General features: G+C 37.9%; 1 protein-coding gene across 1 annotated transcript in view; it reads right to left on the reverse strand.

Moving 5' to 3' along the window:
- Positions 1-24115, reverse strand: part of LOC109430734 (high-affinity choline transporter 1) — a 93709-nt gene extending 69594 nt beyond the window's left edge. Inside the window, exon 1 of the mRNA XM_019706812.3 lies at positions 22526-24115. The gene's annotated coding sequence lies outside the window, so the exon portion shown is untranslated. The remainder of the gene's footprint in view (positions 1-22525) is intronic.
- Between the last annotated feature and the right edge of the window lie 2375 nt (positions 24116-26490).

Raw genomic sequence — 26490 nt, forward strand, 5'->3', positions numbered from 1 at the left:
TTCTCTTCGTCGACTCTCTCTTTCGCTAACTTGACCAAAACGAACAAAATCATTATTCTTTTTGTTTCTATAGCAAGATTTAGGCATTACAATCAAAATTTTTTGGGAAAACTTAATACATATTCTGTAATAACACAAAGAGCGAATCGATGAAGAGAAATCTAAAATGTCAGTTAGGCCCTAATGAAAAATCAGTGTCGAAGTGTCACCGATCGATAGAACCGAAAGCAAAGCCGAACAACATTTAACAGATCATAACCACGATGTTTTTACCTGTCTAGGGCTATTAGTCATAATCAAACTACTATACGTAGCCGTTCAAAACCAAGACGTTAGGCAAAGAGGTCGTCGTTGTGATTGTGTTGTTCAATTATGACCCTCTGTTAATTTTCTATCCACCGTTTCTCTCATTACTTTTCGTTACTCCCTCCTTCTTTGAGTAGTATTAAGTTCACCGAGAAAAGCCAATACATTCAATTATCAATATCAGAAACACTAGTTTGATGAACAAATTGATGCTTGAATTACGCAAAGAAATCGTCGTGCTCCGGTGGGAATGGAACCCACGACACCCAATTCGCTTGTCGGACGCTTCTTTCTTTTTATCGACGGAGCCGCTTAATCATCGCCGCCCTCTGAACGCACAGAATCAACGCAGTTTGAATCACATTTTTTCACAATCATTCAAAGCGTTTAGAAGAAGAATTGATTTATTATGATTGAACGTTGTAATTTCCACTTGGCTTTGCTAGCCTAAGTAAAATCGAGACATTGCCATTATAAATGGATTCATTAAAGAACTATTTCCATAAAAAAAAACATAATTCTGTAAAAGAATTTCATGAAATATATGTGCAGGAATGGCGCAGTGAATTCCATTGAGATATAGCTTCCATGTATGAGTAGGCATTTGTGCTCATTCTATGAGTGAAGTGACGTGACCCAGTTCCACTCGCTTACCGAGATGAGAAATATGTGCGCGAATAAAGTGACTCACAGTGTAAATCAAATGGAGCGTCAACTGGGTCATATTGTAGAATGGGCACAATTTTATCAGAAATATTTATCTTCTGGTTTTTTTTTTCACAAAAAAACTTTTACGATTTTCACCATCTTGAGCAACATTCCCTGTCCAGATGTCTCTGAAGATTTCTTCTGGAAGAACTCCAAAAATTTAGAAATGCAATTGAGCAGCCAAGAAGTAGATAGGAAATTCAGCTGGGATTCCATAAGAAATAATGTCAAAATACTTCAAAAAGCTTTTAGGGATTCTGTGAACCGAGGATTACTTTAGCGATTTCTCCAGGAGTTTCTCAAAAAAATGTTTCTGGGAATCCTGAAATGTATCCATTGTTTTTACCGAGACTTTTATTAGGAAACCATAAATTACACTGCTTCAAGGGCTTTATCAAAGATTTTTCTATGGATTTCTCAAGGAAATACATCATAAATTGAAACAGTTAATTTTCCAGATATTGCTAGAATAATCTCACCTTGGATTCCACCAGAATTTTCCAAACCGACCTTCTCTTGTTTCCCTCCAAGAATAACGATTTTCTCGGAGCATTCAATCGAAATCCTTTCTGTGCATTTCGCAATGGAATTATCGCTTGGGAAATCCCAATAAAATTCAACATGTTAATTAGTTAGGGCATTCTCTAGGGTTGTTGTTGAGAAAAAAATAAACTGAATTGGTTTCTTATTCCATGGGATTTATTTGGAAAACATTTGTTCTCTCACTGATTCCCCAAGTAACAATTCCATTGCTGATTGGTTTTGTTTGATTTTTATTAATGTTTTATTACAGCAATAATTAAAACTCACAGTTTTATGACTGCTTTTATGAAAACCATTAATAAAATGTTTTATAGTGTACTTGAAGATATCCATAAAGACAGATTTTAAGAGTAAACAAAACTTTCCGATATGTAAACCTTCTGGCAATCATTATTACCGCAATAAAACTGTTAAAACTCTCAACAGATGGCGATCCGTTCGATTAGTAACGACATCTGTTGGTGGAAAAGCAGAAACTACGACACTGATAGGTTTATTGCGGTCATCAAAAAAGTAAACTCGCTTTCGTTTTATTTTCGCTGATTATGGTCGTCGCCATATTGAAGAATTAGCTAACGTGAATGAAAAATAGTTAATTTTGCTTAAATTAGCAATGAATTGGTAGTTTGCAACCATTTTCATAACATGCTCACATAAATAAACTCTCTCTGCTGAGTTTTCTTGTGATTCGGGATAGTTTTACTAAATTCACAAATTGATTTATTTCATTCCAAGATGATAATATTCACTATTTTCGAAGCGCATTAATTTTATGATTCTGAAACCCCAATATTCACGGTAAATTCGAATGCGCATAAGCCTACCAGCACAATAACTACTAAAATACTACTTTGAAATAATCGCTTTCTACTTACGAATGATGTATCCTCCTGAACTTAACGTGCCATCGAAGAAGCTTCTCTGCATCTTGAGCTGTCATAGTTTTTGTTGAAAAAAAAACAACAACAATCGAGAATGGGAAATATTTCAACTAGGTTTTAAAACGGGTTTATTGCTACTCTTATTGCGGTTTGCAAAACCTCTCCGAAAGTGGTCCACTTAGCCGGAAGATACTCTTAAAGAGGTTATCAAGAGGTTTTGATGTATGATTCAGTTTTATTGCAAGTTTTAAAATTGGTCATGAGGATGTCTTGTAGAGCCGAACAAAACTTAAAATGTTACTTGGGTTGCTTCGTTGCTACCAATAAATTATAGGACATCGAAATGGAAATGACTCCTATAGTCGTGGCACATGAATTGAAAAGTTGAAATGTGTAGCAGTTTTAGCATCGCTCATATCTCTTAGCAGTTTTACGGCAATAAAATAGCAGTTAGGATGCTTCTTAACCAAAAAAATATCGTTCATTTGAAATGCTACATAACAGCTGTCAAATTTTAAGCAGCATTTAAATTGCTTATATAGGGCAATTCAGCAGTCGAACTGCTATGCTACAGCAGCAAGCAAATATAATGCAGTTTTAAAGCTGAAATACTGCTTAATGAAATGCTTATTGGTTACCTGGGTAAGACATGTCCTACCTGTCCTACCCACCCCTTGTGCCACTGCATGTAGGAATTACCGCTACTAGCTCGATTGGTTGGAATTCCTGTTATCGACTATTCACAACCAGCACGGAATTACAGATCAATACCTTGAGGGACCATCCATAAACGACGTAGCATTTTAGGAAGGAGGGGAGAGTTTCTGATTTTGCATGTGTGTATTATGGATGGATTGGGTCTCCAGATGATAGCCTAGTGGTTAAGGATATGGTTCGTTAATCCGGAGACGGCTGGTTCGATTCCCGTTCCGGTCGGGAAAATTTGCTCGACTCCCTGGGCATAATGTATCATTGTACTTGCCAAACAATGCACAAATTCATGCAATAGCAGGGAAAGAAAGCCCTTCAAATAATAACTGTGGAGAAGTGCTCTGAGAACACGAAGATGAAGAGAGGCAGGCCAAGTTCCAATGAGAACGTCGAGCCATAAAGAATAAGTAGATTATGTATGTATTAATGGCAACGAATGGGAGGTGCCAAAAAACAGCTGAAAAGGCTGCGTCATTTATGCATGCTCCCTGAACAGAAAGTAAGTAAGACAAGGGAAGAAAAAATAATTACTAAACTTCAGCAGTATCTATTTTTAAATTCATTCTCTCGCGCCATCACTACGGATTGCCTTGAGTAATTCGGCCATTCACATTCTTTGCTACTACCGACCTACCTATACGCACTCGGCACTGCCATTGTCGCTGGAAACACATGCCACTACAAGCCAACCATCGCATCGCCGCGCTGCAAAGCACAAAACCTTCTCGCGCGTATTATATTTCCGAAAAGAAAAACAGGCGGAAAACAAACCCACTTCGACTCATTTCTCCTCTCCCTGGTGGTGGTGATTTTCCCTCCCACAACAGCTTCTCGACGCTAGCAACTGAGAAAGCGAGAGAGCATGGTTGTTTTTATGAATCGGACATTACCACCCACTTGGGTAACTCACCGATACAACTATGAGTTCGGAAGCTTTCGGCAGAAAGGGGAAATTCAGTTCACCCTGGAATGAAGAAGCAAGCTTTTGATGGTTTCTCCGCTTCCTTCCGACACAGAAATGATAGAACGGTTGAAGTCAAATAAGCGTTCACATCCCATGAGTAAGTTTTATGTAGCGATCGAAGTTCGTTTGTTTTTTTTTATTCTACTGCAATTGTGGATCTAATGTTGGTCTCAAATGAGTGAAAAGATACTAACTTTGGATCGCTATGTATGTGAAATTATTTAAGAGTGTAGCGTCATGATGGTGTGGCGGGGATGGAAATTCTCTCGGCTCGCAGTTTGCCTCTCTCTGTGGCTCATCATTTTACCACATGACACATGATGGCATTCCAGCACACCTGGTCGTACCAGGCATCAATGCTGCAAAGATAGTGGAGAACGTCCTCGTTTGTTTACCTCACAGACATCCTCGGTTTTTGTACGTGGTCTGGCCTTGGTGGAACAATTGAGGTTAAGTATAATTTAAGTCGTAATTTATTCAGGACATTTATGCAAAGCAATTGTACGCCTACAGTGCGCAAGTGAATAGAGAATTTCCATAAATTACGTCACGATTATATGGGGGAGAAGGTTAGAGTGAGCAAAGTAATGATCATTATGAGCCATTTTGTGAAGTGACGCTACATCCTGTCAAAATTTCATTTATAAAACCGGCTTGTCAAATGGACTAATTATGTCCTGAAGCACCGTCCATTTATTACGCAACGCTAAAATGGACATTATTCGAACCAAAAGCCCACCCCAACCCCCTCCCTGCTCCGTATACCTTTTTTGTAAACATTTATGCCTTCACACTAAAAAAATCTCAATTTTAATAGTGACACAATTGATCGAAGTGCCTGAAAAAGCTTTGACATAAACGTAAATGTGCCACATTTTTACACTTTTTGTGACGTACGTAGGGTATGTGTGCCATCAGTAATCTCATGCTCCCATTCTCATCCTATTCGAAAACAAGCGATTACGGCACCGATTGATTCCGTTCTTTTTGTTTTCATGGGTGCTCACTTGTAACAAAAAATACAAAAATAAGAAACAAAACAAACAGCGCTTCAATCCTTTGTTTTTCGTGGGATGAAAATGGGAGCCACATGCTTAATAAGGGAACCAAAACCCTATTAAGTTTATATTGTTTGAGTTCGTCCAGCCATAATTTTAAATCACAGAACTGATAATTTAGTTCTCTATGCTGTAAATTTACGCGATATGTTACAGAAACATAATGATTACTGATGTTGAACTTTCAAACAGCACCTTACAAAATCAGATGAAGATTGCAGTCGATCGGGAATTTGTTTATTACGAAGGTGAAACAGCATGGAAACCGCTCATAAATTGAACACCGAGTTGAGCCACAAACCTGGAAATGACAATCCGTTGCCATCAGCCGATGCAGTGGTAAACGAAAACAGCCACGCTCAGTCAATCAGAAGGCGGCTTTGTCTGCATGGCTGCGATGACGGTTGTCTCAGTACATACATGCACGCCAGCAGTGACGACGCGACAGCCGAACTGGCAAGTTCGTTTATGGTAGAAGATGTTCGTCATCGACTGCCATCTCTTCAACGTGGTGAGTCAGCCGAGAGAGCAAGATCGAGAACTGACACTCTGAGGATCGAAGTTCGATTCCCGAATGGAACTTTATGTATTTTTTTTTGTTTCATGCGGTGCTATAAATAGCACAGTTCTCAATCATGTATACAAGCAGCCGACGCGCTGAGCTGTTGCGGTAAAATTACATGAGTCAAACATTTTCCGTTTCCTGTAAAAATAAGATCGCACATAATTTTGCGTCAAATGTGTTGCTTTTATATGTCGGACTTATATGACACAAAATTACAAGATTTTTTCGAAGTGTGTTGAAAGAGAAAACTGCATTCGAAATTTCAATAATGACCATGATATTTGTGACGAATTCTTCAACCTTATGAGGTAATTATGGGCGGGCCCGTCCCGAAGCACAGTTTAACCACATGGCCATCTACAAGGTATGGCGACAGGGTAGAAGAACCTGCAAAAACCGGGTGTCTAACGAGGAAATCCTTACAATACCCGGATAAAAAAGTTCAATACAAATACAATGTATTATATTGTTACATTAAAATACATTTGATTGTGGATACCATACAGAAGACAATACAAAAACAACATGATGTATGGATGTGCACCATACAATGTACCGTAAATGAGCATTTTACGATATAATGTACAGGTTGTACATTGCCTTAGAAGGTACGTATCTACAGGTATCGTTACAATACAAAACTCTATTTTTTCTTAAACAAATGTGAAACACAAACCATACATTTTATTTGTTGATATTGGTTGAACTTTGTATACAATAAAATGTATTGTTTTAAAACGATACAGCAACAATAGAATTCAAAGTCGGTTAAAGGATGCATTGTAGTGTTATTGTAATGTATTGTATTTGTATGGGCATTTCATACAGGTAGCTAAATGACTCCACAACTTTACATAGAAAACGGAGATCGTAACATTTCCGGAAATGTTCAGTACAGCGAAGCAGAAATAGCTGGCGGATAGCTACATCCCAAATATTTGGAAGGCCCCGAAGCTGGTGTTGCTGCTACAACCAGGAAAGCCGCCAGGAGCAGTGGCGTAGCAAGAGGGGGGGGGGGGGGGTGGGGCGATGGGTGCGGTCCGCACCGGGCCCCCGAATTCAGGGGGCCTCCAAATCAAGGAAGGTTTCTAACACTAGTTTGAATTAAGTTCTATAAATAGCGACAGTTTCCTATAAGTATAAGTTAAACATTTCGCAGAACTGCTGATAGGTATATGGGAGCCCCTTCGTGGTTATCATGGGGCATATGGCGCCGTCCACAAATTACGTAACGCTCTAGGGGGAGGGGGGAGTACGGTCAAGCGTTACGGCCCATACAAAAATTTTAGGATTTTCATACAAACAAGCGTTACGGATGGGGGAGGGGGGGTCAAAAAATGTCCATTTTAGCGTTACGTAATAAATGGATGCTGCCTATGGATGTCCCCAAAATTACAAGAAAAATGCGTTAGAAGTTAAAATTGGATTTTACGAAATAAATTACCGATATGGAAGTAAAATTTATGAGCATTGTGAAAACGTCCCTGATATCCTGATCCTGATATCCTGACAGGACCAAATATAGTTGTTGACTCAGCTTAAGGTAGCAGCTAAAATTCAGGGGCCGCATTTATGAAAATTTTGATCGAAACACATGCTAAGTCAAAACCGTAATAAAGTATTTTGTCGTTTTTTTTGCTTCTGTTTAAAAAAAGTGCAATCAACGTATTCCAACAATTTCATCAAGTATTTCTTTCCAAGTATTCCTTGAAGGGTTTCTACGACAACTCTTTCGAGGAAGGTAAATATATTATATATTATAATATATTATATATTATATTTACTTACATACTTTGCCTTCGGAAATATGTATTACGATTTATCAAGCAGTTACTTCAAAGACTTTTACAAAAATTCCTCTAAGATTTACTTCAGAACTTTTTTTATGGATTGCTTTAGAAATTCTTCTAAGCATTATTGATTTTGGAATACTTGAATTGATTCCTTCAGGGACACCACCAAGAATTTCTTCTGGATTTTTTTTCCAAAATGTATTAAGGAATCTTTCAAAAATTCCTTCAAGGATTATTTTACCTTACAAATTCTTTCAAGCATTTTTCCTTCAGGAATACCTCTTCGGATCCCTTCATAAAGTCCTTCAAGGACTATGTCATAAAGTCCTTCAACGAATCCTTCAGATGAACCTTAAGAAATTTCTCCTTTTAGGAGAAGGATCCTTTTAGAGACTTCTCAAAGAAATAATTTTGCAGGAGTTCCTCATGGAGAATATATTTGATGAATTTCTGAGATCATGCTGAGGTATGGCTCTTCAATGGTTCTTCGTGAGATTTTTGAAGGAATTTCGGAGAAATTCCTGACAGAATCCTTGTAGAAATGCTTGCAGGAATTTTTGGAGGAAATTTTAAAGTAAGCCTCGAAGAATTTTCTAGATGAATTCTAAGATGTATTCGAAAAGAATCATTAGGTTGATTTTGGAACTATCTTTGATAACATTCTTGACTGATTACTACACTGCCGGTGGAAGCATAATTGTCCCATGTGCATTTTTGGCAATATTGAGATTTTGCAGCCCATGACCATGTATCGTAGGGTACTATCATATTGGGAAATAAAAATAGGTAGTTTGTTCCGAAAATTGTTGAAAAAATGCATGGCCGATTTGTAACATTCTTAAAAGTGGACGCATAAGCGTCACGTTTCATAGGAAATCCTATGGAACTATAAAATCGCTCTAAAATAAAAAATAGTGCTCAAATTAAAAATTGGTTGATGTTAGAACACGATTCAGCACTTATACTTCATAGTTGAGACAATTTACTTTTTTCGAACTTTGGACGCGATTTTCTCGGTTGTCTGTTTTTGCACATGGGACATTTATGCGTCCACCGGCAGTACAGTACTATGAAGTAGTAGTAGAAGTACTAGATGTTTTATGAGGAATTACGTGAAGGATGCCTGAAAATTTTTTTTAAAGCGAAGGGAGTTCTGGAAGAATCAATTATGAAATGCCTAGATTATTATTCAAAGATATCAATGGTATGAATCCCAAAAAATTCCTCTCAATTTCTTTGATACAAATAAAAGAAATTTTCGAAAGAATTCCCACAGATTTCAGTGGAAAAAAATCTGCCTTGGGGGAATTCCTTTAAGACCCCCTAAGGGAATTTGTGCAGGAATCCTTTGGAGATGAATGTACCCTTGTAGGATTATCTGTAGGAAAACTTTGAGAAATCCCTGAAGGAATTTTTGTATCATAGCTTGAAAAAAATCTTGAAAAAAAAGAATAGGGAGCATCCATTAAATACGTCACGCCGGAATTGGGAATTTTCGAACCACCTCCCCCCCCCTCCCCTTCGTACGGGTTTTTCCTATACATAATACATTGATTGTTACACTTTCACAAATCTTTGAAATTCTTGAACAATACTTCCTAAGAAATACTTGAAAGGACTTGACTTTAAGAAAACCGTTTGAGGCATTGTTAAAAGAACCCTTGCAGAAATTTGTAAAAACAAACCTTGTAGGAATTTCTAAAATAAAATATTGGATGAATTTGTTAAGAAGTCTTTGAAGTAATTCCTAGATGAATCGTGAAAGATATCTCTTGGAGTTCCTCGTTTGGAACAAATGCTTGATGGAAACGTAAAAAAAATTCTTAAAAGCTTTGTGAAGGAAATTCGGACGAAATTGGTGTTATCGCTGAGTTTATCTTGAATGGTATCAATAGATGGAAACCTTGGAAGAATACCTAAAGAATTCATTGATAGAATTCCAATAAAATATCTTGGAGGAATTTCTGTGACAGAATTCTTACAATTTGTATTAGAATTTTCCTTCGGAAATTTCTTTTGGATCTTTATCAGTTATTGCTTTGGAAATCCGTGCAGCAATTCGTTAAGGAATACCTTTGAAAATTTATTTGGAAATTCCTTCGGCAGTTATTCTGAAAATTTTCTTCGGAAATTGGTTTGGGATTTCCTTTTTCTTATTTCATTCTCTATTATTTTTAAATAAATTCTTTTGAAGAATGTCTCAGCTATTGTGTTCGTAATTCCTTTGGTAAAAAGATTCATGATTATTTTTTATAAGGTTATAAGTTTCATTGAGAGAAATTGTTAGGCAATTCCTTTTGAAATTTCTTTAATCATTTATCGGAAATGCTTAAGAAATAGCTTTGAGAAACTTTTCAAACTTTTTTCTACGGAAATTCCTTTGGAAATTCCATTCACAACCTCTCGTAGTTTTTTTTTTTTTTGAAAATTCGTTTGAGCAGTCCTCTGTTAATTACTTTGGGAATAACTTCAACACTCTTCTTGAAACTTCTTTCGGTAAATTCCCACGCAATATGATTGGGTAATTTATTTGGCATTTACTTTAGAAATGCATTCGGCGAATTTTCTGTGAGCTACCCCGTGAACATTTTTCATATTACCTTTGGCGGAGTTTTTTGGCAAAAGCTTTGAAAATCCTTTAACCCTCTAACACCCACTCCCGCCTTTAGACGGGGTATAGTTTGAGCATTTTTGTAACTTTTGTTTCGTGGAAAATCATTTTTTTTATATTTTTGGCGGATATTTAGGACTGTTATGTATATCTCAAAATGGTTTTTGGTGTATTTTAAAGCGTATTTACATTTTTTAAAAATCATTGAAAAATTGATGTTTTAGTCACCTTGTAGAAGTCATTTTTTATTTTGTATTGAATCGCTACAATTAACATATTTTAAATTTTCTCAAATCATTATATCCTTATTTAATAGTTTAAGAGAATCGAATACACTCTAAAATTATTTTCCTCAAAATTATACAGAAAATAAAATTTTCTGTGAAAAAAAATAAAAAAAAAATAATATTTTAACAATTATCATAAAATCTCAAAATGTTTTCATACCAAAAAATCCGATCCCCAAATTGGCTTCCAGGAAAAATATAAAAGTGTGGGGATGTTCAAAAATAAAAATTAGAAAAATCAAAAACTGAAATTCACGAAATTGAGAATTAAAAAGAATCATCTTCCAAAACATGTTTAAATCGATTTTAGATGACGAAAAATGATATTTAGATCAAAATCAAAAATTTTGGTATTAGAGAGTTAAGTTTTTTTTTTTAATTCCACTTGAAAGATTCTTGAAGACAAATTTTTATTCAGAAAGGGTTTTTTTTTAAGAAAACGGTAAAGCAATCTTTGAAGAACTTCCTAAGGGATTAATTGATGGATTTTTTAATAAATTTTACATTATTCTTAGAAAATAATCTTACGCTCATTGATGGAACTCCGGGATGTATCCTTGCAGAAATCCCCGAAGAAATTCATAAAAGAATATAGAAAATAATTTTTAACCTTCCGTCAGTCAATTGGCCTCAACCGCCAGCATCACGCTAATGCTGAGTTCGAAAGTTGAGTTTTTTTTAACGTTTTGTACAAAATACAAAATACGGCGTGATCATTTGAGAGTTAGAAGGATAGACTTATCATTGTAAAATATGTACATCTGTAATTTTCATAAGGGGTGGAGCGGACCTGGTGTGATGATTAGAACACTTGACTATCACGCCGAGGACCTGGGATCGAATCCCACTCCCGACAAACTCACAAAATGTGGGTTCTTCCTTCGGAAGGGAAGTAAAGCGTGGGTCCCGAGATGAACTAGCCTAGGGCTAAAAATCTCGTTAATACAGATAAAAAAAAATTCATAGGGCCCACAAATTCGGTTCCGCACCGGGCCCCCAAATTCCTAGCTACGCCACTGGAGGAGACTCAACATCGCATCGCATCGACCGATATGCCTGTTGGATACGCTTGGAAAACTCCTGGAGAAGATCATCATGGACAGGCTGATGAAGTGCACGGAAAGCGAGATCGGACTATTCAATAGGCAGTGCGGATTCCAAAAGGGAAGTCGACAGTGGGTCCGCAAATGCTGAGAAAGCCTCAAATCTGAACAGGAGAGGCAATCGATACTGCACAGTGGTAGTTACAGACGTGAAGAACTACTTCCACAACCTATCTGTGGGGTGTGAATAATGATTAGTGATATTCCCCTTGTGTGTTCTTCCCCTAATAAGCATCGGTGACAGTAATCATCATGACGAGACAGTGAGTGTGTTGCTGCCTCATTGAGGAGTGGAACTTTGGCGGATCCAGTCGCCTGTATTGACCAATCCAAATATCTGTGTGGTAGAGGTTTGTGTTCAGATTTCCCGTTTTAATCTATCTGTAAGAACTTTGTAAACATCTTTTGTTCTCACGTATTATGAATGAATAGGCTTGCATTAGGTTTCGTGAGACATTTTTTTGGACAACTCAATAGTCCATTTTACGAGCCGATTTTATGAATGAATTTTGACACGAGGTAGCGTCCAATAACCCGTGAAAATCAAAATCATCATCATCATTGTTGTCACTTCGTAAAATGGCTCATTGCGAGGTCCTGTATCATGCCAAGTGATTCTACTGCAGTTTGCTAAGAATATCGGAAACGGATTGTTATAGTGAGTTGAGTAATGTTCACACTATCTACGAGACAAACGAGGGTCAGAGGTTGGTTAGAGTCACAGGAGGTGTGCTACAGGGATCCATACGTGATCCAACGTAGCGGAGCATCTTTTATGTAGAAGTGTTGAGAACAAACGTCTTAAAATCCCGCTTCAACAGTGCATCAGAGCTTCATACGCACAAATCTCAAGAAGCAAGCTTCAAAGAACAGTGCATATTTTTTATTCTGTCTTGCTCACTTGCTGTCTTGCTGTCAAGCTTAAAATAATAAGATCACCGAACATCGGTGGCCCGAGTATTAGCAAGAGACGTCTTCTGGTGAGAGTATCCTCTGCGATTCTGAGGTATGGAGTTCCGGCCTGGGCTGCAGCATTGAAGCTGAAGCGGAATCGAACGAAACTTTCGTGCACGTTCCGGTCATCCCTCATCATGGTCATGCTGAATGCCAACACAGCTGTAGCTATAGAGACTCTACGTAGGGGAACGAAACCCATCTTCAGCATGGTGCTCCCATGTTTATTCTATCGAAAACAAAGCATAAACGGTATTTGTTTTGTTTTTTTATGTTTGTATTTTTTGTAAGGAGCGAGTATGCATGGTAACATAAAGAAATGAAACCATTGGTGATTAAATCATCTGTTTTTGGAATAGAATTAACATGGGAGCATAGGCTTAAGAAGAGTGTTCACTGTCACCTACGTAGATATGTAACTCTTCCTTGAGAATGAAAGCAATCCTCAATCTTAACATTCTTCTGAGATAGTTTTTCAGAACTTTTCCCTGGGATTTGAGTTTACAAGAATGTGCAGGTGATTGACAAAATTATTGGGACAGAAAAAAATATCACTTTTCCAAAAATGTGAAGCACATACAAGATTTAAAATTTTTACTGTTAGTTTATCAACTACATAGTTTTATATTAATATTGCAATTGTGTGTTCAATCCCTGGCACGTCTCTTTCCTGTTGTTTTGTATCTTTCTATTCACTATCTCCATACTCATTCATAAAAGTATGTTAAAAGCCATCACTAGAACCAGAAATGGATTGGAAAAGCATGGTTGTATTTCAAACTGAGAATTTATTTTCTATATTTCTTGGTTCTAACTTAGAGTTTATCGATAAAACCAATCAATTACCGTCATTCCATATAGCGTTTGAAACTTTATTTGCTTTTCTTTTTCAAAATGTTGACCACAAACATAGCCCGGAAGCACTTACACATTTTTAAAATTCTTACTCCAATTATGCCACAACGAGGAAGGTGTAGAAAATTCATTACTCCAACTTCCAAGTACAGTTTTGGTCGTGATGGACAACGCGCAGGCACTCAAGACAGCATTCACAAAAAAAGTTAATCGGGTTACCTTCCATCCTCGATTCCATCCGCTTGCCAATGGTTTAAAAATAGATTTCCGAGCTGCCGCTGGAGCTGCTGCCACCAATAAAATCACATTTCGGCTTTATTAGTGGCCAAAGTGCAGTCGTTTAAAACAATCCATTATTTTATGCTGAAACTACCAAATCTCTGTTTGTTTTAACAAACTGTCAAAAATTTCATCAAATGAAAATATTTGTATTATTGAGCCATGGAACGATTAAGTTTGAACTAGGAACCAGTTTATCGCTAAAGTAAACTTAAAAAATCGATTGATTTGAAGTAGAATTTAATTGTGTCTACACTTTATTTCTCTGCGTGCACAGTTCATCATATAACGCATACAACACTCTAAAATCCGCATGAACCTGTGCAAACGCTGTGAACTCCGCGGTCTGTTGGCAGCAAGCGATTGCAATCATCACTTCCTTCCCCATCCCCACATTGACTTGCAACCTGACGTAGCAAGCGCCATTCTCGCCTAGAAAAATCATCAATACTCATACACTGCAAGAAGCATGGTCGTCCCAGCCAGCTATCTCAGCTATTCTTGAGTCGGTAGAAATAGTTTTCGCTAATTGAAAGTGCTATAGAAATATCAAGTAGATTCAAAACATGAATTTCTGGGAGTATTCTATGAAAATTTCTGACGAGAAGAAACACGTGTAGGGTAAAACACTAGACTTCGCCCCCCTAAAATTCTGCACTAATCTTCGCCACTTCATACATAAAAAATGGAATCAGTATGGAGGGGGCGAAGACCAGAGCAGTGGCGAAGTCTAGTGCTTTTACCCTATATCAAGGAGAATGAGTAAGAAAAAAGGGAAAAATCTGCCTACGCTAGTGGCTGTAGCTGCATGAGGTATTCTAGTAATAATTTCTGCAGAAAACCCTGGGTTCCCTCCTGGAAAATCTCAAAAATTTCTCCAGTGATTTCTTCAAAATTGCCGGCTCTGTTTCACTTGGAGCGTTATTCCAATTAGCAAAAAGTAGAAGTAGGTGTATTTCATCACCTAGCACAATGTTGTAGAACACGTGAAACTTCCCAAAAAGCGATTAGAAAATTCATAAAGTAAAAACTATAACTCTCAAATTGTGATCAATTAACGTAATAGTTTGTTTGCAAAACTTTGCAACAACACATTTTCCTGTAACTTGCAGAACACACCATTATTCTATCTCCATTTTTGAACTAAAATAATTAATCCATCTAGCGGTGATAGCGCCTTTTTTGTGCCTTTGAAAACTCATTTCAACACAACTCAAGTGACATGTTGATGAACACTCAAAAATAAAAGTGTACACAGAATTACTGTTATTTATGCATTTTCTATCTGCATCTCTCTTGCTCTCTTTCTGTTTTCATGCTATCTACAATTTTGCTATCTACCGTTTTTACATCTTCCCTATACCAAATATACCCATATTGCATGATTTTAGAGCCTAAAACACCATTAAACAGCCGCCATCTTGGATTTTAGACCTCCATCTTGTATATTCTGTTGGACTACGGACATCTTCCCCATACCAAATATACCCATATTGGAGCCGCTACCTTGAATTTGAAGTCGCCATATTGGATTTTAGACCGCCATCTTGGATAATCTGGCCGTCATTTTTGGACTCCAGACTTCTTCCTCATACCAAATATACGCATATTGGTTGGCATGGTTTTAGAGCCTAAAAAACCATTGCATTAAACAGCCGTCATCTTGAATTTTGAGCCATGTTAGATATTAATTTAAAGTGAAAAAAAAAACGTGTTAAAGTGGTTTGCGTTCTGATTTGCCCCACATTCCCTCATTATTGTCGACAGTCGACCTCGAGAAAAGAAGCGGATGTAGCGCTCCCCAAAAGGCTGAGACCAGAAATCAGGGCATAAGGGAGTGATAGGGAACTTCTGGCCGCATAGGTATTATTCACTAGTAACACCTCTGCACCACCTTTGGTGCTCAGGACTGAAGATTGCAGAAGAGAGATCATATATGACCCCAAAGATGAAACCGAGCATAACTAACGTGTTCGCCGCCAGCGAGGTTGCGGCAAAAGAATCCGGCCCCAAGAGGTTCAACTGCTTTGTTGAATACTTTTCTACAGTGTTACTGTTGGACACCTTCAGGTATCAATCAGCAGCCGTTTAGTTTGATGGAAGGTGTCTTGCATTCTTTTTATGTATTATTAAGAAACGGTCACCGATGGGGCTAGCCTTGCTATGGCCTGCGTGGTCATGGTGGACTCGCCTCCAATAGGTTATGGGCCCAGAACCTGTTGGACTAGCCTCCAACAGTTACAGCATCTTGAACCAATTTAAGGATGTCGAAAATCATACAAAGTTCATAATGATATTGAAAGTAAGCGAAAATTGTAAGTTTCAATCTTATTTTGCTATGTTTACATCCTGAAACTTGTGTGCGTTGGATTCTTTCGTGAACATTCAATATTTCTATTGTAAGGCAAAGAAAATGATACACTATGCCCAAGAAGTTGAGAAACTTATCCCAACCGGAACGTGAATCGAATCGCCGTCTCCGGATCAACGATCCATAGCCTTAACCAGTAGGCATACAATTATAATATTGATTATAGCCGTAATAAACCCCTGCTAAAATTCAAACAAAACTAACAGTAATGGAATGTTACTTGAAGGCAACGCCAGAACCAGAACCGGGTTAAAAGGCCGTTTTCCTTCCTTTCAACTTCCACAGCACAGTGTAAATCTATGGTAAGGACTATATCGGAAATTAACTATAAACGGTCAAAATGCTCTATCTCGAAGCATGGTTGGTCTTTTTATTCCGGTTCTTCTATGAAATCTTTACAATATAGTTAAGTTTACAAAAGCTTGAAAAATTGAGAAAATGTTAGTTTTATTGAAAATATGGTTCTATGAGTACACCACACAAAATAACAATCTGTACAAAATGCATTTTTTCAAAAAAGTTTTAACGTTTCAATAATTTGTAGCGAAAAAAAAATGTAGGGGGAAAAATATGGAAAATAATGATTATTACTAGCAGTTATGTACACATGACATATCACTCAATACCGACTTTTAAAATTCCTATTTTGGATAGAAAACCCTCCAAGATGTAGAAAATGGTATATCCCAATAAACACCTTCTTTTTGGTCGAACTTTGACGCTCTGATTTAAATATCTTCAGAGGTTATAAACTTCCGTTCTCAAGTAAAAATAACCTCTTCAACAAATTTAAATACATGCCCAATTGAAAAAAATGCGAATTTCCAACTTTATGTATGTTTTATTTGCGTAATCGTTCTTTGGAGACGCATAAAAAAGGGTACCTCAAAAATGGCCTTTTTTCATTTTTGAGAATTGCGCTACACTGCGGAGGAAATTTTATCTGGTAAAAAAGATTTTTCCTATATCATGAGCATTTCGGAAAAGAATATATTTGTGCAAAAATAAGAGAAAAAACCAGATTAATCCACCTAGTGGTGATAATGCCTTTCTCGTCGAATATGTTCTCAAAATCTTTCAGTCGACGCAATAAATCTTGCCTTAGAGTTAGTGATCAGTCCTTTGGTAACGGACGGGAAGGAGGGAATTCTCATAACAGCGGTCTGGGACTGTACCACCTACGAATTTCTGAATCCTGAGAATACTTTATTCAGAAAAGCAAGAATTTTATCAAAGTCATCATCGAATTGGGAAACTTATTGATGGCACTTATTCCAACGTTATGTTCAACGTATAGTCCTCTCAGATGACTGCTTGACCACCTTCACTGAAGGCCGATCCATACCAAGATGACAACTACAAGCTAGGATAAAACTTTTTCCATAGATCACTTTAAGCTCTTCGAAAAAGTTTTTTCTGCACACTTTAGGCCGTATTTAATTACCATTGGTTACATGATTCATGTAAAATTTGTAATGTCGCCAATACTGAATCCCATCCAAATTTCTACCACATTATAGAGCTCACCGTCCAGCCGCATCAAAATTTTGCGCAGTAATTTTAGACGCCAAATAAAAAAAAACTTTAAGTTTTGATTTTTCCATACAATGTTGACCCATCCTACTGTATATTTACACCTCAGGAATCTAAAATGATGTGATTTGTTGAGATAGTTTTAGTTTTATAAAGTATTTGGTTCTCTTACACATATCAAGCAATAGATAGCCTTGATTTTGTTCACTTTCGTAATTTTGCTGAAGCACTGAACGCTGCTTCTGCCACACCACCGGTAGCGTCTTATGTAGTCTGAGGCTTTTTTCTTGCTGACCGTTCATTAGGTTATCGAAATGTCATTTGATGTGTCCCATGTATGCGTTAGGTATTCTTTTTATATTTGGCCTCTTTTGAGGGGACACCTGGAAACGATTCCCGAACAATACCAGTAGTATCAAATGTGATGTGAGCTTATCTTAATGCTCACTGTTCATCAGGTTACCCGGAACTAGTAACACTACCGAAGTAACTTATGTGGAATCTGTCTATTTTCTTATTATCCGTGCACCAGGTTACTGACAAAAAGCGGTTTGATGTACCGCAAGCATGTATTTGGTTCACTGTTGTATATGTCCATTTCCGGTGGAACACCCTAAACCGTTCATCAGGTTATCGAAAAAGCCGCGGTTTGATGTGTCACATGCATGGGGTTCGGATCCCTTCTACATTTGACCACTTCGGGAAGGACACCCGGAACCGATTCCAGGTTACTACTAGTTTTCCTAAGTATGATCTGAGATTTTTTTCTTGTTAACTGTTCATCAGGATACCTAAAAAGCCAATTGATGTGTCGCGAATATTGGTTTAGTTCTCTTTTACATTCGGCCACTTTCGGTGAGACACCCGTAACCGGTTCCACAACACTACCAGTTGTCCCAAATATGGTCTGCAACTATTTATTGCCAATTGTTATCGGGTTATCTAAACAGCCGTGAATTCACGTGTCGCAAGCATGGTTTTGGTTCACTATTATATTTGCACACTTCCGGCGGGACATCCGGAACTTTACTGGTTCAGATATGGTATAAGACTATTTTCTTGCTAATTTCTTAAGCCTATCAAAACAGCAGCGCTTTAATGCATGGCTTTGGTTCAATTTTATATTTTGCCTCTTTCAGAGGGACAGCCGAAGGCTCCGGCACTATCAGCAGTCCCTAATGTGGTCTAAGCCTACTTCCTTGATAACCAGTCATTAGGCAGCATCCATTTATTACGTAACGCTAAAATCGAAATTCTTCGACCCCCTCTCCCCCCTCCGTAACGCTTTTTTGTATGAAAACCCGAAATTTTTTGTATGGGCCGTAACGCTTGGCCATACTCCCCCCCACCCCCTAGAGCGTTACGTAATTTGTGGCTGGCGCCTTAGGTAATTCGAAAAACCATTAATTGATGTGTCACATGCATGAGTTTGGTTCACTATTATATTTGGCCACATCCATCGGGACATGCGGAACCGGTTCCGGAACGCTACCGGTTCAGATATGTTCTGAGGCTATTTTCTTGCCAACCATTCATAAGGTTATCAAAAACGCCACGCTTTGATGTATCACATGCATGGGTTTGGCTTACTATTATATTTGGCCACATCCGGCGGGACATCCAGAACCAGTTCCGGAACACTACCGGTTCAGATATGGTCTGAGGCTATTTTCTTGTTAACCATTCATTAGGATATCAAAAAAGCCGCCCTTTGATGTATCGCATGCATGGGTTTGGTTCACTGTTATATTTGGCCACATCCGGCGGGTCATCCGGAACCGGTTCCGGAACACTACCGGTTCAGATATAGTCCGTGACTATTTTCTTGCTAATCTTTAATCAGGTTATCAAAAAAGCCACGCTTTGATGTGTCGCATGCATGGGTTTGGCTCATTATTATATTTGGCCACATCCGACGGGACACCCAGAACCGGTTCCGGAACACTACCGGTTCAAATATGGTCTGAGACTATTTTCTTGCTAACCATTCATCAAGTTATCGAAAATGCCGCAGTTTGATGTGCAGCATGTATGGGTTTGTTGCAATTTCATGTCTGGCCACTTCCAGGGGTACCGGTCCGGAACACCTAAATGGCCATAACTCCGGAACGGTTGGACCGATCCGAACCATTTTCAATAGGAAACAATGGGACCAGATTCCGCGTCGAATGAACCGTTGGTCATTAAAATCGGTTGATGTTTACTATCTAAAAGTTAGGTGACCTTTTTTGTACACACACACACACAAACACATACGCACACACATACATACACACACACACATACACACACACAGACATCATCTCAACTCGTCGAGCTGAGTCGATTGGTATATAAGACTTGCCCCTCCGGGGGCTCCATCAAAATTTCGTTTTTGGAGTGAACATATAGCCTTTCGGTACACCTTGGTGTACGAGAAAGGCAAAAATGAGTATTTTTCTACAGTTTTCGCATTTTTAAATTTATAGCAGGTGTACAAAATTTTAAAAACATATGTGCAATCTTTGAGTTAAATGTCCAAGTTAAATAATTTTTTTTTTAAATCAGAACTGCCATTCTTTATTTAATAGTTATTTATGTAACGAGTTGCAAAATGATGATTTTTACAGCACGAGTCGTACATTTATCCAACGAGGCTTGCCGAGTTGGATAAATATGACGAGTGCTGTAAAAATCGAGTTTTGCAACGAGTTGCATACAACATTTTTTGCAATAAGAACAAAAATCACTTTAAGGAGAAACTTCAGAGTATACAAACATGGCTACCACAATGGCCGATTTGGTCCCCTACTCACGTTTTCAAGAGCACCAATCTAGAAAATTCGAAAACAAATGCTCTCGATTTGTAAAAGCTGCCTCTTTTTGCAAGTGAGCAAAGCCAGGAAAAACAAGTGCGGCTTGGCTCGATGCTTTGTTCGTCAGATTTGTGCCTCTAAAGTTCGTATGAAAAATTGCAATGGGATTTCTTGATATTTCACCTTAATATGATCATTTCCATCAGTATCATCATGCTTCCTGGTGGTTGAACGGGATCACCCACGTGTTCCATCAAGCTAGACGCAAAACTTGAATCAAGCAAGCTATGCTATAACCGTCACAGTTTTTCAAGCTCTTGACGTGGAAACACAGGTTATTGCCCAAACAATTGCATTATGATTCATAATGCAACTCAAATGAGTTGCATTATGAATCATAATGCAACTCTTTTTAATAGTGAGGAAAAGTAGGCCGTAGTGACACTAAAACGGCAAGTATAACATTCAATATTATAGTGCCAAGTTGCAAAAAAGATTTTTTTGCAATTTCTCATCGTAATAGGCTGTTTTACCTCACGCAAATCTGACTGGAAAAGGCCTACTTTCCCACACCAAATTAACAGTGCTGTAATGGTTCATTACAGCACTGATTTGCGTTGCGTAATGAACCATTACAGCACTGTTTTCAGTTTTGGTCAACTTCTTGATGCTTTCTGGACGCAGTTTTGAAAAATAGTGACAACTGCACAGTATAACCTATTATGATCAGATTTCCTTACACATTGGCTGTGAACATCAGTGTGCAGTTTTGTTGAAAACTATCCTCAAGGGTAATTTATGAAATTGCAAAAAACGTTGTACGCAACTCGGTGTAGAACTCGATTTTTCCAGCACTCGTCGTAATTATCCAACTCGGCAAGCCTCGTTGGATAAATGTACAACTCGTGCTGTAAAAACCGTCATTCTGCACCTTGTTGCGTAAACTACTATTTTGCAATTTGGCACTATAAAATTCATTTTATACTTGCCGTTTCAATATCCTAACGGCCTACTTTTCCGTACTATCCAAACAAATGCATTATGGTTCATAATGCATCTCATTTGGGTATCAATATGAATAATAATGCATTTGTTTGATTGACAACCTGTGTTACCACAGTAAGAGCTTGAAAAACTGTGACGATTATAGCACGGCTTGCTTGATTCAGATTTCGTGATGGAGCACGTGGTCGTTCCCATTCAATCACGAGAAGCACAATTATACTGATGGAAATGATCATATTCTAGTGAATAATTTTGGACATTGCAAAAAAAAAGTTGTAAGCAACTCGTTGCATAAATAACTATTATAGTATCTATAGTATCTCCAAAAATAAAGTTATGTTTATTTTGAATAGATTAATTTTTAGGCAGTTGTGAACGTTTATAGTTAATTTCCGATACAGTCCTTAGATATCGCTTGCAAGTTATGCAGCCAGCGAACTGTGCCACATCATCTTCAGAGTAATCAACACACAATCTATCGCTTTACTGCCGTTCTTCTGTGAAGTGACGTAAGCGCCATTCCAAATTTCTGCGTTTTTTGGTATGTATCTGGTGATATAAAAATATTGTGGTGTGCCTGCTATATTAGGAAGCAAGATCTAGTGGTAATCTAACATCTATGGAAGAAAACAGCGAATGGTCAACGGCAGCTTACACCTGGCATTCACACACCAAACGTGTAGCCTCTGCCAAACATCTTTTTCCCAACAACATACTGACATTCGCTTTACCTGCCATTGCACGAATATGTGTTTTGAGTGACATGCACAGCACATAATGCACTATGCCCAGGAACGCGCAAATAATCATCATTTATTTAGTTATACACAGCTATTTCAGTGCACATATATGCGAACTTCGGTAGTACTGCTCAGTAATTTATCATGTGGGCTGTGTTGTTCATCAATCAATTTGCTTCACCACCAAGAGCTTAATCGTTATGCTTTCCAATCACATGACGTTCACTTGATGTAAATTCCAGCACTCTGTGCGCCATCGGACCACTCAAAAGTAAGGTTATGTAACTGTTCCCAGCAAAAAAATACCCAAAACTATACAATGAAAAGAGAAAAACCAAAAGAACGTTCTTACGTCAGAACGAGGCTTATCGGACTTATCAGAGCAGGTGGTTTCACTCACTTCCACATCCGTATATAATATGTACTTCTGTTTCTGTTGTAGATTCCATTCCGAGTAACTCACCTTCAAAAAGACGGATGCACAAGGACCTCTCCAATTACTGCTGGTTCACATGAATCTGAGTGCTTCGTTATGTGTGTGACGAATTGTGTGGGCGGTGGGGAAGATTAGCTCTTCCGTTTGCTTTCCTTCACTGAGCCCTACGGGTACTCTATGACGGTATTTATTATATATTATACACTTTGTAAACGACTATCCTTTTGTCGCTTCTTTCGACACTTGATTTGAAATCTTAGAACATTGATTTGTAGACTTTTAACACATCACAGATATTTTACGCGTAAAACGTTACACTTAGAACTAGGACTCAACACTTTGATAGCGACCATTTTGCTAGGGATTGGGATTTTTCTCGGTTGGTATTTGACCTTTTGACTGTTTCGACGAAATGGCTACCCTATTGTTTACGTATTAGTGTCTAGTGTTCACTTCGATGTTGGCCTGCTGTTCAAGATGAATGAGGCGATGGCGACGAATGACGGCAAAGGCGAAGATGAAGTCGAACTCTGTGGTGGGATCTTCTGATGTGATATAGAACCGTGGTCGAGGTCACCTGTTCAGTAGGGAGAGCAGCTGTCACCCCAGCGTAGGGATGTCTTCTGAGACGGAGAGTTTCTTGTTCTGAAACGTGACCCGCACATGTGCCTCTTCACCGAGATGCAGCCTCAGATTGCTCCGGCCAAAAGAAAACCAAACAACATCGATTCAACGATCCTACCCGTAGCATGGGAGGTTCGTTCTCTCACTAGCTTTTTTGGCCGCCAAGTCGCTTCAATACATTCAGTGTCGCCTAAATAAACTCTCGTCACAGATGATGTCGTTTAATCACGCTCGTATACCACAGAACATATTGCAAAACTATCCGAAAATGTTCAGTATGAATGAAAACCGAGCACACATTCGACTAACACTGTCTCGCGTGGTTTTACTTTCAATTTTCCGTGGGGTTCTCCATGCAACTCTCCCGAGCATCACTCAGTGACCAGGTTCGCTTTTGAAACTAGGTATGAATATGTATCCTGAATACGTTACATAACCATTTCCTTCGCAATCAATCGACGATGGTTATTTTTGTCACATCCAAATTTGCGCTTCTGATTTTAGTAGGTTTTCGATTGAAAATGCTACGACCTCTTAACGACCCTTGGTCTCCTTCCGCAGCTTGGTTATGGAAAGCTCTCTCCGTCTTCTCCTGCACTGTCCCCTCTCCAAATGGTTTTCCACTAGGGTGAAAATTTTTCCACACTCGATTCGAAACGCAGGAAAATTGTAATGGCTGACTGGTAACTTTTCACACATCCATTTGCAAGAAACTCGTCAAATTATCACAAAGCGGCATCTCAGATCAACGTGAACTGTGAATTAAATGATCGAAAATGGCACATTTCAGCGCAATACCTTCCTGCAGAAGCCCACTAGTTTCACAATCAGGAGAACCAAGGACCCCCGGAGCACGGTTGGCTGGATGTACCGATAGAACGAAAACCCCGACCGACTTTTGCAGCGGTAAAATTCAGACTGTAACCAGAGGAGCCAAACGAGAGACCACATCAGTGTTATCGATCGGTGCATGAAGCTTTTTCCCCTACATTGCGTTCCATTATCCCTTCGCCGAAATAAGGAAACCCCATCCGAGTGACGTCAAACCTGTTCCCTTCAGATGGGAAAACTGAGTTCTGAGTGTTCAAGGAAAGTGAGTAGGTACCATCAATGAATTATGTTTACACATAAGAGACCGAACTACATAAGGAAAGTTAGAAGGAGCGCTGCTTGGGTTGATCAACCTTGCAGGCAGCAGGCGTGGGAATGTTGTGGGTTGCGCTTGAGGGGATTTTTCATGAGTGGAAATTTAATGTTCAAGTGCGCGCGAGTGGGCTTGCTTCTCAATAATTCGTTTGAATGCGTTTTTGGTGAGTGTAAATATTACACGTGGGAGTAGTGAGACCGTTAGATTCCCTAACAAGCTACAGGCACAGGCGGAGGTAGGGGAAAGCGGGTATTTTCTCGATATTTTGATAGCACTTTAAATCAGCGATGCTTTAAACTAGAATAAGATTAGAGTAGTTAAATAAGTATATGACATGAGTTAGGTCAGTTCTCTTACTTTTCAGTATTCTCTAAAATGTTTAGTTTTAATTTCCTTAGCGATACGACTGTTAAAAACGGATTCTTATGCTTTCACCCGACGTTTCGGACACATTTATTGTACCTTTTTCTTAGGAATCAACAATGTCCCGTTTTATCGTTAAGAATCTACAGCAAAGGCATCTTTGTCACCTTATGTTCCGACAATTCGCCCATTTTGTTCAAGCCGTGGCCAAGATTCAATGTTCTACAAAGTTATGTAAAATGTCAAAATACACAACTTTGTAGAAGTGAATAGGGTTCTAAAATGTCAATAGGGTTAGCTGTGGCTATTTTTAGCAAAATGGATGGAAATGGATGCAAATTGAACCCCACTAGGTTCAAAATGTATCATAATTAGTTGAGTAATCTTAATCTGAGGTTTTCGTCTGTACCCTCGAGTATCCTTAGCAGGGGTTCTTAATCTAACTACACTATATTTTTGGGGCTAAAACATTAATATCAGTTTTTGTATGTCATTGAGAACCTCATTATCTTCTGCAAAGTGATAAATATTAACTATTTGCATAATTTTATGAATGATTGCGCCTACCAAAACCAATTCACGGTCCGACAATTTTTTTGTTCAGCTCCAAATTTCACTTTTTCTGATTGCTCCCGACTAGAAACTCATAAATCTGAAGTTTTGACCCTCCCCCTCTTGGGAGAGGGGAGGGGCATTGATTTGAAATTTTGAAAAATCGAAAAATTTCGAGGTTTTTCGATCGCCATTTTGGCCAAATGCACGATATCGAAATAGGAAAAGGTTGACCACGGAGCTTTAGGGGTTGTGCAACTACCAACAAAATTTCACGAAGATCCGTCAAGCCATTCTCGAGAAACGGTGTTTTAACGAAATGATGTTTTAAAGATTGCACGCAAAGAATCCAACTACTAAGGACTGTATCGGAAATTAACTATAAACATTCAAAATGCTCTATCTCGACGCACGGTTGGTCTTTTCATACCGGTTCTTCTATGAAATCTTTACATTATAGTTAAGTTTAGAACAGCTTCAAGAAATTTGGAAAATGTTTAGTATTATAGAAAATATGGGTCTATGAGTTTACCACACAAAATAACAATCTGTACAAACAGTTTTTATTTTAATTTTTTTTTAACGTTTCAAACATTTGTAACAAACAAAATTTGTACGGGGAAAAATCTGGAAAATAATTATTATTACTAACAGTTATGTACACATAACATATCACTCCAAACCGACTTTTAAAATTCTTATTTTGGATAGAAAAACCTCCAACATTAAGAATATGGTCTATCCCAAAAAACACCTACTTTTTGGTCGAACTTTGACGCTTTGTTTTAAATATCTTCAGAGGTTATAAAATTTCGTTCTCTGGTAAAACTACCTCTTCAATAGATTTAAATACATACCCAATCGAAAAAAATGCAAATTTTCAACTTTATGTATTTTTTATTTACGTAATCGTTCTTTGAAGACGCATAAAAAAAAGAGTTCCTCGAAAAATGACCTTTTTTCATTTTTAAGAATTGCCCTAAACTGCGGAGGGAATTTTTCTTGATAAAAATAATTTTCTTATATTATGAGCCTTCTGGAGAAGAATATATTTGCGCAAAAATAAGAGAAAAAAATGAATACTTTCCCACAGTTTTCGTAATTTTAATTTTTAGGAGGTGTCCAAAATTTTAAAAACATTTGTGCAATCTTTGAGATAAAAGTCCAAGTTAAATGATTATTTTTTGAAAATTGGAACTGCCATTCTTTATTTAAGAGATTTATATAGTATCTCCAAAAATAAAGTTATATTTATTTCGAACAGATTATTTTTCAGGCAATTGTGAACGTTTATAGTTAATTTCCG

Source organism: Aedes albopictus, chromosome 1 (genome assembly GCF_035046485.1).
Source record: "Aedes albopictus strain Foshan chromosome 1, AalbF5, whole genome shotgun sequence".
In the NCBI taxonomy this organism is placed as follows: Eukaryota; Metazoa; Arthropoda; class Insecta; order Diptera; family Culicidae; genus Aedes; species Aedes albopictus.